General features: G+C 37.2%; 1 long non-coding RNA gene across 1 annotated transcript; it reads left to right on the top strand.

Moving 5' to 3' along the window:
* Positions 1-951: 951 nt before the first annotated feature.
* On the top strand, positions 952-1,729 carry LOC143613313 (uncharacterized). Its single transcript, XR_013150093.1, has 2 exons — positions 952-1,015; positions 1,339-1,729. It is a non-coding gene; the product is annotated as an uncharacterized LOC143613313 (long non-coding RNA).
* Positions 1,730-16,144: the final 14,415 nt, after the last annotated feature.

Here is a 16,144-nt window from a genome sequence, read left to right as displayed (position 1 = left end):
TTCAGTTAAATGTTTGTCGTCACATAAACAAATCCAATATATAAACAAGAAAAATTGAGTGCTTACCTATATGAACCATCACCGGAGAAAGTTACAACGAGATTAGTCCTGCCTCATCATAATAATTGCTTCCTGATTTGTGTGCTCCATAGACTTTTGCAGCGCTGTCTTCTGTCTTGTGCCTACTGCCGAATGATTTCTTTTTTGATGACCAAAAACTGCCGTCGACTAATAATCTCCTGCCCACCTCCTCACACTATGCGACCTTATCTTTTATATTCCACTTGGGCTGCGTTCATTATTCTTGTTGTTGGGTCCACCAATTACTTAATTTTCTTAGCTCACGTTGTTAGCCATTATTTATGCCTTCCGTATAATTATATATATATATATATATATCAAAAACCAACATTTACCTCCTCTCATAAAAACACTAAATCCTCAGTCACATATTTTTCACTCTCTTATATCTCTCATTCATATACCGTCATCTCTCTCTCTCATTCATTCATTCATCATCATCTTCGTCACTGTTTCTCATCGTCATCTGTCTCTCTCATTCTTATCTGTTTCTATCTGAATCGGGTGGGAAACGACGGCCACCTGTTGTTGCCGGGTCCTAATATCGAACCTTTGGTGGCGGTGTTGTGGTGGTTCAGTGGTCGTCACCGTGGTCAGCTTCTTTGTCAATTGCCTTGGGTAAATGCTTTCTTCACCCACCTCCACAAAGCTTTCTTTAGTTACTGCCACCTTCGCCTTCGCCAATTTCCTCCGATTGAAACAGCCAGCTGCCTCGATGATTCGTTTTGTTTCGTTTAAGGTAACAAAAAAGTTATTTGAAATAGGTGAAAAAGTATTGTTGTGTAATGAAATTGAATAGCTAACTAAATAAGTTAAATGTGTTTTTTGATTTTGTGAATAAGTATTGTTGTCAATTTCTTGCTACAGCCTCGCCGATCGGTGGTGGTGGTGTGATTATACAGTGGCAATTGGCTTTTGTGAACTGCTTCTGCAGGTTTATTGTTTCGATTTCAAATAACTCTTTATGCTGCTATTAGTTTGCTTTAATCATCCGTATTTGTAGATTTTGTTTAACCAACTCCTAATGAAAATGGGGATAATACTAAACATGCTGTTGTTGATTTTTAGATATTGTAGATCTGCAAACACATTTTCTAATCTTCCGTGGCAACTGAAAGTAATGGTTACTTAAAGATCTGCAAGCACCTTTTATGAACATTAGCAATAATGATGATTATTACAGAATGGTCATAAATGAGTTTATGTTTCACAAAGTATGCTGACAACTTTATGATCATGATTGTTTATTGTTGTCAGGTTCTGATTTGGAACTCTTGGTGGCGTTGGAGTCATGATGGCCTTATGCTATTGTGTTTGCCAACTGTTGTTTGTCGCTTACCAGCCCGCGACTTCACGTAGTTATTTTTGTTTGATTGGTTTGGTTGCTATGTGGTCTATCGTTTACTGGGGGCTTTATGGTCACCCTTTAGTTGATTTAATTGCTACCGGCTATATTGATCATGTATCTGAGCCTACGATGATTATCATCAATCGTTGCCGGGTTCCAACTCAGAACCGTTGGTAGCCAGAAAATTGTGTTAGTTGTCTTTGATACATATGTACTCTATTATTGAACTATTTTCGCCCACATTTGTTGTTTTGAATACTTTGTAAATGTTTTTACAGATTATGAATCTTTTGGTTGATAGAGACGCCTTTGAGTCAATTTCGTTGAAAAAGGCCTATGATGATAATATATCTTAGTCTATGATGTTTTACTTTAAGGAACGTTTTGTAGCATGGGAGTTAGGTGGCTTTATCATTGACTATTGAAAATGATCGCCCCAGCAACACGGGGTCAAAAAAACTTGTCTATATTAAAACTCAAGAGTCAAGACCCACTTAAATTTGATTTAATACGTACTCCATGTGCTACTTGCAATTTACTTTTCAACTTTGTTTCCCTGCACTAGAATTCCATAACATTTAAGTTTACTGTTAAACTAATTCAACCATCATACTCATTTTACTACCTTCATGACTCTTGTACACAAGGTATATCATTTATTTCTTTTTAGCTCAAGTAAATCTTTCTAGCTCGTTTATTTTTATAACCTATAAAACATATAAACCACTCAAGATAATTGTATTCCAACAAATATATAAACTAAAAGTTCAATATTATTATCAATTAAACACAACCAAACATCCACTCATCACATCCCCACACTTATCATTTGCTTGCCCTCAAGCAAACTATCATGCAAAACATAAACCTTGATCGATGGTTCATCAATTATCATTAGTAATACTAGTGAGGTATAAGGTCATACCCAATTCCCAAGAACTGACACTGTCAAGGTTGATAACCCACCAAATATTTTAATGATACATTTTAAAGCTATGAAACCGTCCAAACGAGTGTACTTTCTTTCCGGTTAAGGCACACATGTTCATACCCTCATAATATAACATCTCTCCTCTCGGTTGAATATCTGGACCAACAAAAAATGTGCTAGTATCTCTTTGCCCTCTATACCAAGTATGAACACAATGTAATAAGCTTGGAAGCAAGTCATATCTCCACCCATTACCCACCGGTTGCATAGAGAATAGAACTAAGGGTTTTGTTGTGGCTTAGGTTAGGGTGCGGAAGCGGGGTTTTTTAGTAGCTTATGGTAGATGAAACCCAATTTATTCAACAGCACACAAAAACACTCACTATTATTTACAAATAATACTGACTCAAACATTGACTCTTTTTTCTTTTCTTTTTTTTTGAGATTTTTTTTTCCAACTTTTTTCTTTCTTTCTTCTTCTTTTTTTCTTTTTTTTAACAAATACTAACATCAATATATACGAATGACTGACCCGAGACATACGTACATTGTGTACTATGCTCGACAAACAACTCTAACATACCAGATTTCATCCATAGGTTTAAAAATAATAAAGGCCAATTCAAACACGGTTTGTAATGTGGCTAAACAAACGAAAGGAAAAAGACACAAACTTGGCTCCTAAGGGTTAATGTAGGGTAGGGAGTATTATTTATTTATTTATTTTGTGTAAGGCCAAAATAAAATAGGTTTTATAAAGTCCTATTTCTCCATACATGTGGTGGTATTAAGATCTCGAAATGCATGAGACAACCAAGTTCTAGTATCATGGACATACTGGTTACTCTCTAAAATGACACTCACATGACATGTGTATATACTATATATTATATGTGTATTATATATAAGGCAATTCTCACACACGTACCGGAGGAATTAGGCTGCCGATATGAAACATGTGTACCCGTCCCCATGACTCGTTATCCCCATCTAAACGGTACATTTTAATTTTTCTTTTTGAAAAACATTTGCATGGGAAGACTTTCGAGAAGCTTAAAAACTGACCATGACCAAAGACCTCTACTTGGCATTAATAATAGCAATTAATTATTTACAATTCCGGTTTTTGCTCACAATCAAGGTACTCTAAGGCAAAAATTTTAATTTTACCCCATCCCCACACTTGAGGTTGACATTGCCCTCGATGTTTAAAATTTAGCATTAAGGACGGGATTAAAATTGACTAATTAGAAATTTTAAAACCGGGCTTAATGTGATGGTCCTAAAAATTATACAACTATACAATTACACTTTAACAATAAAACTAATAAAACAAAGAGAATTATAAGAACGAAATCACCTGATAAAAAAATAAGCCACTCAAATATACTCGTGTTTGCGCTCAACGAACCCGGCTCCTCAATTCACTCAACAGAATCTGCAAACTCTCACACGTGTAGAAGCACGCTTCTCACGATGGTTAGGATAGGTCTTTTAAACCATTTGCAAAACTGTTAATTTTAATTACCAAGCAAAGTTAAATAAATTTCATAATTAAATTTGTTAAACTAGTAAAATTGTTAAAAGACCTAAGTCACTTTCGTAGGAATCACGATTGCATTTTGCGTATGCAACAAGCCCTTTAAACCCCCCGGTAGCCCGGGTGGACGAGTGAGGTCTCGTGAGTGTTTATAGGAAACTACACTCGCAAAGTTTTAAATACAACATAATATACACGTACCTGGATACAATGCCGGGTTGCCTCCCGGTTAACGCTAATTTTTTGTTAAGGTCTTCAGCCAGACCATACCTTATGTGTTATTCATGGTGGTCTCGTAGGGTTCTTGCCTCCTTTCGCTCCTTTTTTTTCTCCTTATTGACTTCTTTTTTACGTTCTCTTCATTTAACATGTCAATCATAAAACATTCTTTCTTTTCTGTTTGATTCTCCTTTTCCGGAGATCCACACTTGTCAGTTTTATGATTAAACGAATTAGAAAACACATTTAAACTCATTTCTTTTCCCCGAACCTCATTCTAACCGTTCCCTCGGCACAATTAATAATAGCCTTTGTTGTAGCTAAAAATGGTCTACCCATAATAACAGTCGGTTGTATATTCCTTAAACAATCAAGCACGAGGAAATCCACAGGATAATAGAATTCACCAACTTTTACAATCACATCCTTTACAATCCCCCTAGGACACTTAGGAGTTTGATTAGCCAACACCACTGTTGTTTTAACTTTTTGTAGTAGCCCAAAATCATACTGATCATACAAACTCTCTGGTAAAATACTTACACAAGCTCCAAGATCCAATAAAGCCCTATCTAATTTAAAATCACTTATTTGTATTGAAATAATAGGTGTTCCTGGATCTTGAAGTTTCGGGGGAAGGGTACCCATCAAAACGGCGTTCACACTAGCAGTTAAATCTAGTTGTTTAGGAAACTTGTGACGTCTCTTGTGGGTACTTAACTCTTCTAAACACTCAACATGATCAGGACTCGCTTTAATTTGTTCAAGCAACGGTTTATTTATTTTCACTTTTTCAAAATTTTCCCACTTTTCACTCTTAGGTTGTTCCCGTTTACTTAAATTTTTTAGTGCAAGTAAAGCCATTGGAAATGGAACTTTCACATTCAAATTACTAGTTTCATAAAACATGTTATTTGAATCACTTTCAGACTTTGTAAAACTTTTAACTTCCTGATCATGTTCACTATCACTCTTAGACTCAGTTATATCATTCACCCCACCTTCAACACATTGTGGTGAATGAGTTTCAACAATAGAAATTTCAGAAAGAGGACGAGTACTTACCTCATTTATGTGTACACTCGTTGTGTTAGACGATTTGTGAGCTGAACATATCTGAGTATCACTACAAAGCTTACCTTGATCTCTTCTGATGACTGCCACTTCTTCAGTTAACTGTCCAACCTGCTGTGACAATTCCTTGATTTCCTTATCTCTGATCTCGTTGCCTTTTTAAATATCCATCATTAACTCAATAATTGTATCCAATTTTTCATTGATGGAGTTATCATCCGACCCATGCTGACCCGTTTGCCTATTCCTCTGATTCTCAAAAGATCTTGTATTCTGATGCGATGATGGGATCCGTGGGGCGTTCTTTGGTACTATAGGCACAAAATGACTGGCAACTCCTATAACTTGGGATCTGTGATTCGCCATAGACACTTCATTCATATACTCATCATGCCCCTGTTGTCCTCCATAATTGTTCTGCTGAACACCATTATACCTTTGTTGACCCAACTTGACCCGATTCTGACCTCTTTGATTAAATTGTGGCACTCGAGGCACAAACTCATCAAACTCATCATATTCATATTTGTTTTGAGTTTGAGGATGTGGCATATCAAAGTTTGAAAATTGTGATTTTTGTGTGAATGGTGGGTATAATGGGCTACTTGGTGGACTTTTATTATTATAATAACTCATAACCGAACTACACGTTGCTGCCAACACTATAATAAGTTCCTGCACAAGCAAAGACAAACAATACCAAGTGTGATACCGAACTTAAACAAATCGAAATAACTAGAAATATATTGATGGATTTTTTTTAATAATATTTTTGGTTTTTTTTAAAAAAATTAATCAAACAAGCAACGCAACACCAAGCGCACTAGCTCCCCGGCAACGGCGCCAAAACTTGACGTGAGGTCGAAGACTGACTCAAAAATAAACTGATTACAACTATTAGATAGCGGTGATGCGTGCTGCGCGTGCGTCTTAAAATATGATGGATGGAATGATTTACTTTTGCACAATATCGTGTTTTAAATTTATAAAAGTGATTTCTACAAAGACTAAACACACACAAAATAGGCAAGTGTACCTATCGTATATGTAGAGTAGTATTGGTAAGAACCAAGTATCGATCCGCGTACACAAAGGTTTCTAATAATAAATCGTTGTCTTACTTTAATCTGAGGTTTTAATCATTTTGGGGTTAATTTTTGAACTTTTTATAAAATGTAAATACGTATATGTATATTATATAGGTGACCAAGACAAGAAATTCTAAACGAGTTGTTCAATTATACGAAGGTTACCATCTAAGATCAAGAATCCACTACATTTTAGCATTGATAATTAATATGTAGACATGTGATAAACTTACCGTAGCAATATATGATAGATAACTCCTTAACCCAAAGTGAGCATCTTTGGCACTAAGAAGATGATATGCGCATTTTAAAGTCCACTCTTTCCTAATGTCATACCATCTCAATGATGTCAATTTAAGTTGGCAAGTAGTTTCGTTAAGTAGAAAGATTAGGATTGACTTCAATTTCTCGAATACCAATGCTAACAACTTCGGGTGGTTGTAGTTCATCACACAACCTCCCCTTGGTTGATTTAAGTAGGTTATGATTACACATTTCGTTAACATATTGTTTCTTTAGCTAATTTGATATCCTAAGCAAAGCCATTTTCGGATTACCAAGGTTTAGAAAAATACACCATAACTTATATCTCATCATTTCTAAGTACAATATAAGGATCCATGTTTCGATAATGTATCAAAGTATTTCTATCTTTCAAGAACATGAATCGATCATGAACGATTGCCAATGAGATTGACAACCACCAACTTTGAATTAGTGATTTAAGATGGTGAAACATTTCTCATCAAAAGATAATTATAATATAACCATGTACTTAACTAGACTACATCACATGTCTTGATTAATTATAAAGTAAAACAAAGCTTCTTCATAGATTTTAGATGGTGAAAGGAGTTTAGCTCATAATGAGCATTATGAAAAATATTAAGATGATTGATAATAACAAATACATGATTAAACTTGGAACAATCTAACCAAATGTAGATGAATCCTTCTTCTTAATGATAGTGACGATGGTTGATGATGATGATTAGTGGTGATGACCTCCAAACCTTCAAACTCTTCACTAGATCTTCAAAGTGAGTGTTAGTGTGTGTTTTTATAAGAGAGAATCGGATAGAAATCTTTTCAAGGCACCCTTGATGAATGCAACATGAGCCACTATTTATAGGCAATCTGGATGGTGAGGCATGGCCCCGTGCAATATGAGCACCGCCCCGTGTATTTTTATGCCATGTGCCAGATTTGTTTTGTCTTTAGTGTGAGGTGGCAACGGCCCCGTGGTTAGCAGGCACGGCCCCGTGGTTTTTAGTGACATGTGCTCAATTCTTCATTGTCTTTTCTGCATTCTCGTCCACGGCCCCGTGTATGCTGAGCACGGCCCCGTGGTTTTTAGTGACATGTGCTCAATTCTTCTTTGTCTTTTCTGCATTCTCGTCGACGACCCCGTGCATGCTGAGCATGACCCCGTGCTTTTGTTCTCAGATTTTGTCTTTTCTTATGTCAAAAGCATGGGGGCGTGTTTCTTGAGGCACGGGGGCGTGTTTCTTTGTTTTCTTGTGTTTTCTTCTGTTTTTCTTCGTCTTTTTGCTTGTTTCTTCGTTTGGGGTTTGGTTTCACCTGAAATTATGTTTTATTATGATAATTAGCCTTTTATGCTATGTTATTAGATAGAAATTGCAGTTTTTAGAGATTATTTGATGCCGAAAAGATGCATATTTCTATGTACATCAAACATCCCCACACTTGAACATTGCTTGTCCTCAAGCAATCGTTTTATAAATGTTCTCTAAAAACAGCAAATTTAGATTATAGTTATTCCTTAAGCGAGCTCCAAGAAGAGGAAACAAAATAACCAATCTTTATGTTAGTGATAAATAAGAGAGAACTTTTGTTTTTATGAGCTTCTGTTTATGAAAAACGTCACGTTCTCGCAATGTTCACTCACACTCGGGTTTTTTTATCTGATCATACCTGTGATGTAGGTATGTGAACACTCTTAGCCAAAATGCAACCTGTGATAAATAAGCTTGTAACAAGTTCAAATCTCCACCTTTTGAAGGGTTGCATAGATCAGAAGGTAAAAAGGGGTTCCGGTTTAGTGAGAGTAGGGATTGGTATTTTGTATCGGTTCAAGGTTTAATGGTAAATACAACTTCCGCTGTTTGTTGGGAGTTTTGAGATGTCTTCATTGGTTAGCTCCTTTCTTCTTCGTCTTCGTTTTTTTTTACATACTATATACCTAATGACTCTTTTAAGGTGAGATCGTCAAGACCGGTTTTATCGAGGATGTGGATTAATTCTTCCTCAATCATGTTATGAATATAACTTCCAACTCTAATGGATCGTTCGGCTTTGAGCCTAATAGCCCCCCACCCTCATTAATTCGGTATATTCATGCTGAGACTGAGTTTGACTTTTTCTACATCTTCCTTCGTGGGTCCAATTTCCGCAACCTAAACATCGTTCATATCTTTTTGCCATTCTTTTCATTGCGTTTTTGGAGATTCCACAGAATGGTGGCCTTTGTTCGTTTTGGCGCCACTTTTTCCTCACCTCATTGCTAAAGAGAAAGATTCTCTCCCTAAGTTCTGGAGGCAACCTAGGTTTTGTGAAATGTATGCAGCAAAGGAAATTGAAATCGAAAGAATGCATTTCCAGTTCTTTAGGGTCTGCCGGTAAAAGACTAGTGTTGTATTTTACCGGTAAGAGGGATAAAGTGGTATGGTAAGGTAGTTTGTAAGGTTTTTGGGTTTTGTAATTTGGAGAATGGTTTGATGGGATTGTGACAATATTACCTTATTCCTTATACACGCTTCGTGCGGTCTTGAAATGAATAATTGCGACAAGTTCTAAATCACATGAAACATGTGACTCACTTAAAGCTTCCGAAAAAGTATTTATATGGCATGAGGTTTATCTCACAGTAATGGAGGAATTGGGTATAAACGCCATATTTTGCATAAATTTCTTCTCAATATTACAAAACTTCTTTTTACCGTTTCACTTTTTTGGTTATAATAGATTTGCAGTTGGTTATTTGCAAAAAAATTTCTTTGATATGCTTTTGGTTTTGTTATAAAGATAGTCTTTGTTTGTTATAAAAATTTAGTTTATTATAGAATCTTTATAATTAGTTGAGCAAGCAATTGGTTAAGTAATTCCCCTCCCCACACTTGAATCTCACATTGTCCTCAATGTGAAAAGATTCATAAAAAGATTAATAATAAGATTTATATGAAGTATAGAGGGTAAAATGGAAAGGAACTTCCCTACGGGCTAACGAAATTTCGACAGAGCGTCCCTTGTTTTTCGTCCGTTTTCCTGTTTTTGTACCTGTATAATATAAAACTGCAAACAACTAACAAACATCCAAATCACAATTATTATATATTTATTTATTATTATTATTTTATTTATTTATTTACAATGCCTAGTTTAATCAGGGTCTTGGCCAGACCCTACTTCTAATATGTTCATCGGTTTTGGTGGAGGATTAGTACCTCCGATACGGTCTCAAATGGTCCATCGATGTATGGTTTTAATCGATGTCCATTAACTTTGAACTTCTGGCCGTCAGAATTTGAAATCTCAACTGTCCCATAGTCAAAAACTGATTCAACTATGTGTGGACCCGTCCATCGAGATTTCAACTTTCCTGGGAAAAGACGTAAACGTGTGTTATATAATAGTACACGATCGCCAATTTGAAATTTCTTGTTTCCTTTTAAATGGGCGTCGTGTAAACGTTTAGTCTTTTCTTTGTAAGACCAAGAATTTTCATATGCCAGTGCTCTTAGTTCTTCTAGCTCGTGAATTTGATCTTCCCGGTTTTTACCGGCGGACATTAGATCAAAATTTACTGCTCTTAAAGCCCAATACGCTTTGTGATTTAGTTCTACGGGTAGATGACATGCCTTCCCATAAAAAAGTTTGAATGGTGTTGTTCCTATGGGGGTTTTGTAAGCCGTCCTGAGGGCCCATAAAGCGTCATCTAACTTTTCTGCCCAATTTTTGCGATTAATTCCTATAGTTCTTTCTAAAATCCTTTTAATTCCTCGATTTGAGACCTCTACTTGTCCACTGGTCTGAGGGTGATATGGTGTTGCCAAACAGTGGTGAACTCCATATCGTGCTAACACTTTGTCCATTAAGGTCTTACAGAAGTGGGTACCTCTGTCATTGATTAGGGATTTTGGAGTACCGAATCGTGAAAACAACTTTTTCAGAAATCGTACAACTACTCGAGCATCGTTAGTGGGAAGAGCTTGTGCTTCTACCCATTTAGACACGTAGTCGACTGCTACAAGGATGTACTTATTTCCGAATGAGTTAGGAAATGGGCCCATGAAATCTATTCTCCATACATCAAAGACCTCACAAAATTGAATGCCTTTTTGAACCATCTCATTTTTGGCTGAGATGTTTCCGGCTCTTTAACAAGCATCGCATGCTTGGATCAAAGCATGTGTGTCTTTATATATGGTGGTCCAGAAGAATCCTGCATCAAATACTTTTCTTACCGTAGTGGCGGTACCGTGGTGTCCACCAGTAGGTCCTTCATGACAGTGTTTGAGAATATCTAAGGCCTTCTTTCCCGCTACACACCTACGAACTACCTGATCAGCACCTATCCTAAACAAGTAAGGTTCTTCCCAGAAGTAGAACTTAAGGTCGGAGAAGAATTTCTTCCGCTGTTGATAAGATTCTACATGCTAAATAGTTCGCGAAATCTGCAAACCAAGGACTTTCATCTTCCTCCTGCATGACTGCTTGGATATGCATGAGAACATCATGTGGAAAATTATCATTGGTAATTTCCTCGTGGTGTCCTTTTGAAGCTAGGCATTCTAAGCGCGAAAGATGGTCTGCAGCTACATTTTCTGCTCCTTTTTTGTCCTTAAATTCAATGTCGAATTCTTGGAGTAATCCATCGGATGAGTCTGGGTTTTGCATCTTGTTTGTTGAAGAGGTATCTTATGGCGGCATGGTCGGTGTATACTATGGTTTTGGAAAGAACTAGGTATGATCTAAATTTTTCAAAGGCGAAAACTACTGCTAATAACTCTTTTTCTGTTGTGGTGTAGTTTTCTTGTGCATCGTTAAGAGTTTTACTAGCATAGTAAATTGGGTGAAAGTGTTTTTCTTTGCGTTGTCCGAGTACGGCTCCAACTGCAAAGTCACTTGTATCGCACATGATCTCGAATGGAAGGGTCCAATCGGGTGTAGTCATGATCGGTGTGTTGACAAGTTTGTCTTTTAATATGTTGAATGATTCAACACATTCTTCAGAGAAGACAAATGGTGCGTCTTTCTCCAGAAGTTTGGTCATAGGTCTAGAAATTTTTGAGAAGTCTTTTATGAAGCGGCGGTAGAAGCCTGCTTGACCTAGAAAACTTCTAATTGCTCTGACTGAAGTTAGTGGTGGAAGTTTGGATATGGTTTCTATTTTGGCCCTATCAACTTCTAGTCCTGCTTGGGATATTTTGTGACCGAGAACAATGCCTTCCTTTACCATAAAGTGGCATTTTTCCTAGTTGAGCACTAGATTCACTTCTTCACACCTAGCTAACATTTTGTCTAGGTTTTTCAGACAATGATCGAAGGAGTCTCCGAAGACTGAGAAGTCATCCATGAAGACTTCCATAAAGTTTTCGATCATTTCATGAAAGATGGCCACCATGCAACGTTGGAATGTGGCTGGAGCATTACATAGTCCAAATGGCATTCTTTGGTAGGCAAAGGTTCCGTATGGACATGTAAAGGTGGTTTTCTCCTAATCTTCAGAAGCAATGGGAATTTGGAAATATCCGGAGAATCCATCAAGAAAACAGTAGAACATTTTTCCAGATAACCGCTCAAGCATTTTATCGATGAAAGGAAGTGAAAAATGATATTTTCTTATGGCGTCATTAAGCTTTCGGTAATCAATACAAACTCGCCAGCCTGTGATGGTTCTCATTGGTATCAACTCGTCCTTCTCGTTCATTACGACCGCCATTCCTCCTTTCTTGGGTACTACTTGAACTGGACTTACCCAAGGTGAATCCGAGATTGGGTAGATTAATCCGGCATCAAGCAGTTTGATTACTTCCTTCTTCACCACATCTTGCATGTTGGGATTGAGATGTCTTTGATGTTGGACCACAGGTTTGTATTCTTCTTCCATGAGGATTTTGTGAGTACAAAAGGAAGGACTGATGCCCTTGATATCCATGATCTTCCATGTGATATCCTTCTTATGGTTTTTGAGAACCTTAAGAAGTTCGTCTTTCTCTTCTTTAGAAATGTGAGATGAAATAATTACTGGGAGTTGAGAATCTTTCTCTATAAAGGCGTATTCGAGATATTTTGGTAGTTCTTTTAATTCTAAGGCTGGTGGTTCTTCGAATGATGGTTTTGATTTTTCATTGTTTTCAATGATTTTGCATATCGTTTCTGATTCTTCTTGGTAGTTATTGTTGAGATTTTCGTTTTATAAAATGGGTTTTTTGAGTGTTTTGTATAAGACTTTTGTTTCTAAGGGAGTATTGATGGAGGAATCTCGCATATAGCAACTTAAGATGGATTCTATGATGTCAACACAATATAAATTGTCATCGTGTTGTTGCGGATATTGCATAGATTTTCCTATTTCAAAAGTGATTGCCTCGTCATTGACCCTGAGAGTGAGTTTACCGGTGCAAACATCAATGATAGCCTTTGCGGTGGCTAAAAAAGGTCTTCCTAAAATTAGAGGTACACTTTTGTCTTCCTCCATGTCTAGAATCACAAAATCTATTGGGAAAACAAACTTGTCAATTTTGACGAGCATGTTTTCAACAATGCCCATAGGATATTTAACGGATCGGTCAGCTAACTGAATGCTCATGCGGGTGGGCTTTGGTTCTCCTATCCCTAGTTTTGCAAAAACCGCATAAGGCATTAAATTAATACTAGCTCCTAGGTCAGCCAGGGCATTGCTAATAGATAAATTTCCTATGAGACAAGGGATAGTAAAGCTCCCTGGATCGGTCATCTTTGTCGGTAGCTTGCTTTGGAGGATAGCCGAACATTCTTCACTTAGGGTGACATGCGAGAGCTCCTCCAGCTTTCTTTTGTTTCTCAGCACTTCTTTGAGAAACTTGGCATATTTTGGCATCTGAGCAATAGCTTCGACAAAAGGGATGTTGATATGGAGTTGTTTAAAGAGTTCTATAAACTTCCCATACTAGGCTTCCAATCGCTCCTACTTCAGTCTTCCAGGGTATGGAATAGGTGGAACATAAGTTCGGACTGGCTCCTTAGGTTGGATTATGCTTGTTGGGTTCAGCCTTTCTTGCGTTTCATCAGGAGACTTCTTCTCCATAACTGGTTCTGAGGTTGGTGAGATAACAGTGGTCGTACCGCTTCGGAGTGTAACGGCGTTAGCTGTTGCATTCGGGTTGGTTATTGTGTTGCTTGGAAGAGTGCTAGGTGGTCTTTCGGATAATTGTCGGGCAATTTGTCCGATTTGGGTTTCTAGGTTCTGAAGTGATGCTTGTTGACTTTTGAGATCGGTTTCATGTTTTAATAATACTCCGCTGATATCAACAACTCTTGAGTCGGCTTTCTTTTCTACTTCATTTGTTTTGGTCATTAGTTGGATTAACATTTCTTCGATCTTTGAGTAGTTTGGGTTTTGATGGATACTCGAGCTTTGATCTTGGTATTGAGGTTTAGGTTGGAAGGATTGATTCATCGGTCTCTTTTCGAATCCTGGTAAGTGTTGAGTGTTACCTCCGTCTTTCCAGCTGAAATTCGGGTGGTTTCTCCATCATGGATTGTAGTTGTTGCTGAAAGCATTGTTCTGTCTAGAAATGAAATTGACTTCTTCCATGGCCATAATGACTTGTTTACAGTCACTCGTCTTATGATTTCCTCCACAAGTGTCACAGGTGAGTCTGGTTTTTGATAGCTCGGCTTGAAGTTGCTCGAATTTTTTAGAAAGAGCTTCAAGCTGTGCTGTGACAAGAGTGTTGGAATCGACGTGGTGTATTCCTTTATGGGTAGGTGTAGATCTTGGTGGGTTGTAAGAGAAACTCTTCTTTGCGGCCTTCTCCAGGACTTCAAATGCTTCGTTAGGTGATTTGGATCCCAGGTCTCCATCAACGATTTGGTCGATGGCCTGTTTGTTTTGACTGGATTGTGCGTCAAAAAAAGTTTGTACTTGTAACCATACGCTCAGTCCATGATGTGGGCATCTTTTTAAAAGAATTTTGTATCTTTCCCATGCTGCGTGTAACGACTCATCATCATCGATCCGGAATCCGGTAATGCTGGCTCGGTATTTGGCAGTTTTATCGGGCGGAAAATATTTGAGGAGAAACTGTTCAACCATCTGGTCCCAAGTGGTGATGAAACCAGAGGAAAGAGATTCTATCCATTCTAGGGCTTGGCCCCTCAGAGAGAAAGGAAAGAGTTTAAGCTTGATTTGATCTTCTGAACAGTTTTGGATTTTAAAGGTTCCGCAGATTCGTAAGAATCGAGATATGTGAGAAAGAGGGTCTTCGTCGAGGAGACCATGAAATTGAATTGAATGTTCCTCTATATGAATGGTGCTTGATTTGATTTCGAAATTTTCGGTGATTTCGGGTGGAGCCACTCCATTGTCGTAGCCTTCAAGAGTTGGCTTGGCATATTGGCTCATGTTCGGCTCATTGTTCTGGGCCGCCATCATTTATTCGGTTTGATTTCTCCTGATTTGGTGGCGTTTACTGATTCGTCTTTGATTGTTTCGGCAGTTTCTGTGGTCCGTTTACGAGTTCGTCGACAAAAGAGTCGTTCCGGTTAAGAAATTGGAGAAACAAGCTCAAGCTCAAAAGTAAAGGACATACATGGGACTAAATCAAAAGTAAACTAAAGTGAAAGTTAGCTAAAGTTAGTATAAAAGGTTAGTCTAATATTAAGCTACAAGTTAGGCTAAGCTATTCTAAACTATATAAGGTTTAAGTTAATTAAGCTAAAGTAAAGTAAGGTAAATAAAGGTTAAAATTAGGCTAGCCGTAAAATTATATAGTTTAATATTTAGTAAAAAAAATAAAGGTAAAATAAAATAGAAGTTAAAAATTTGTACAATTATAGACAATGATTAAATTAAAACTTGGATCGTTCTTAGAAACGTACCGTGTCCCCGGCAAAGGCACCAAAAACTTGATGCGTGCTGCGCGTGCGTCTTAAAATATGATGGATGGAATGATTTGCTTTTGCACAATATCGTGTTTTAAATTTATAAAAGTGATTTCTACAAAGACTAAACACACACAAAATAGGCAAGTGTACCTATCGTATATGTAGAATAGTATTGGTAAGAACCAAGTATCGATTCGTGGACACAAAGGTTTCTAATAATAAATCGTTGTCTTACTTTAATCGGAGGTTTTAATCATTTTGGGGTTAATTTTTGAACTTTTTATAAAATGTAAATACGTATATATATATATTATATAGGTGACCAAGACAATAAATTCTAAACGAGTTGTTCAATTATGCGAAGGTTACCATCTAAGATCAAGAATCCACTCCATTTTAGCATTGATAATTAATATGCAGACATGTGATAAACTTACCGTAGCAATATATGATAGATAACTCCTTAACCCAAAGTGAGCATCTTTGGCACTAAGGAGATGATATGCGCATTTTAAAGTCCACCATTTCCTAATGTCATACCATCTCAATGATGTCAATTTAAGTTGGCAAGTAGTTTCGTTAAGTAGAAAGATTAGGATCGACTTCAATTTCTCGAATACCAATTCTAACAACTTCGGTGGTTGTAGTTCATCACACAACCTCCCCCCTTGGTTGATTTAAGTAGGTTAGGATTACACATTCCGTTAACATATGGTTTCTTTAGCTAATTTGATATCCTAAGCAAAGCCATT

Source organism: Bidens hawaiensis, unplaced genomic scaffold (assembly GCF_021521415.1).
Source record: "Bidens hawaiensis isolate Kalapana, Puna unplaced genomic scaffold, B.hawaiensis_p1.1 tig00037155_1, whole genome shotgun sequence".
Lineage (NCBI taxonomy): Eukaryota > Viridiplantae > Streptophyta > Magnoliopsida > Asterales > Asteraceae > Bidens > Bidens hawaiensis.
Note: the sequence above shows the minus strand (reverse complement) of the source record. Positions and strands in the feature narration are given on the sequence as shown.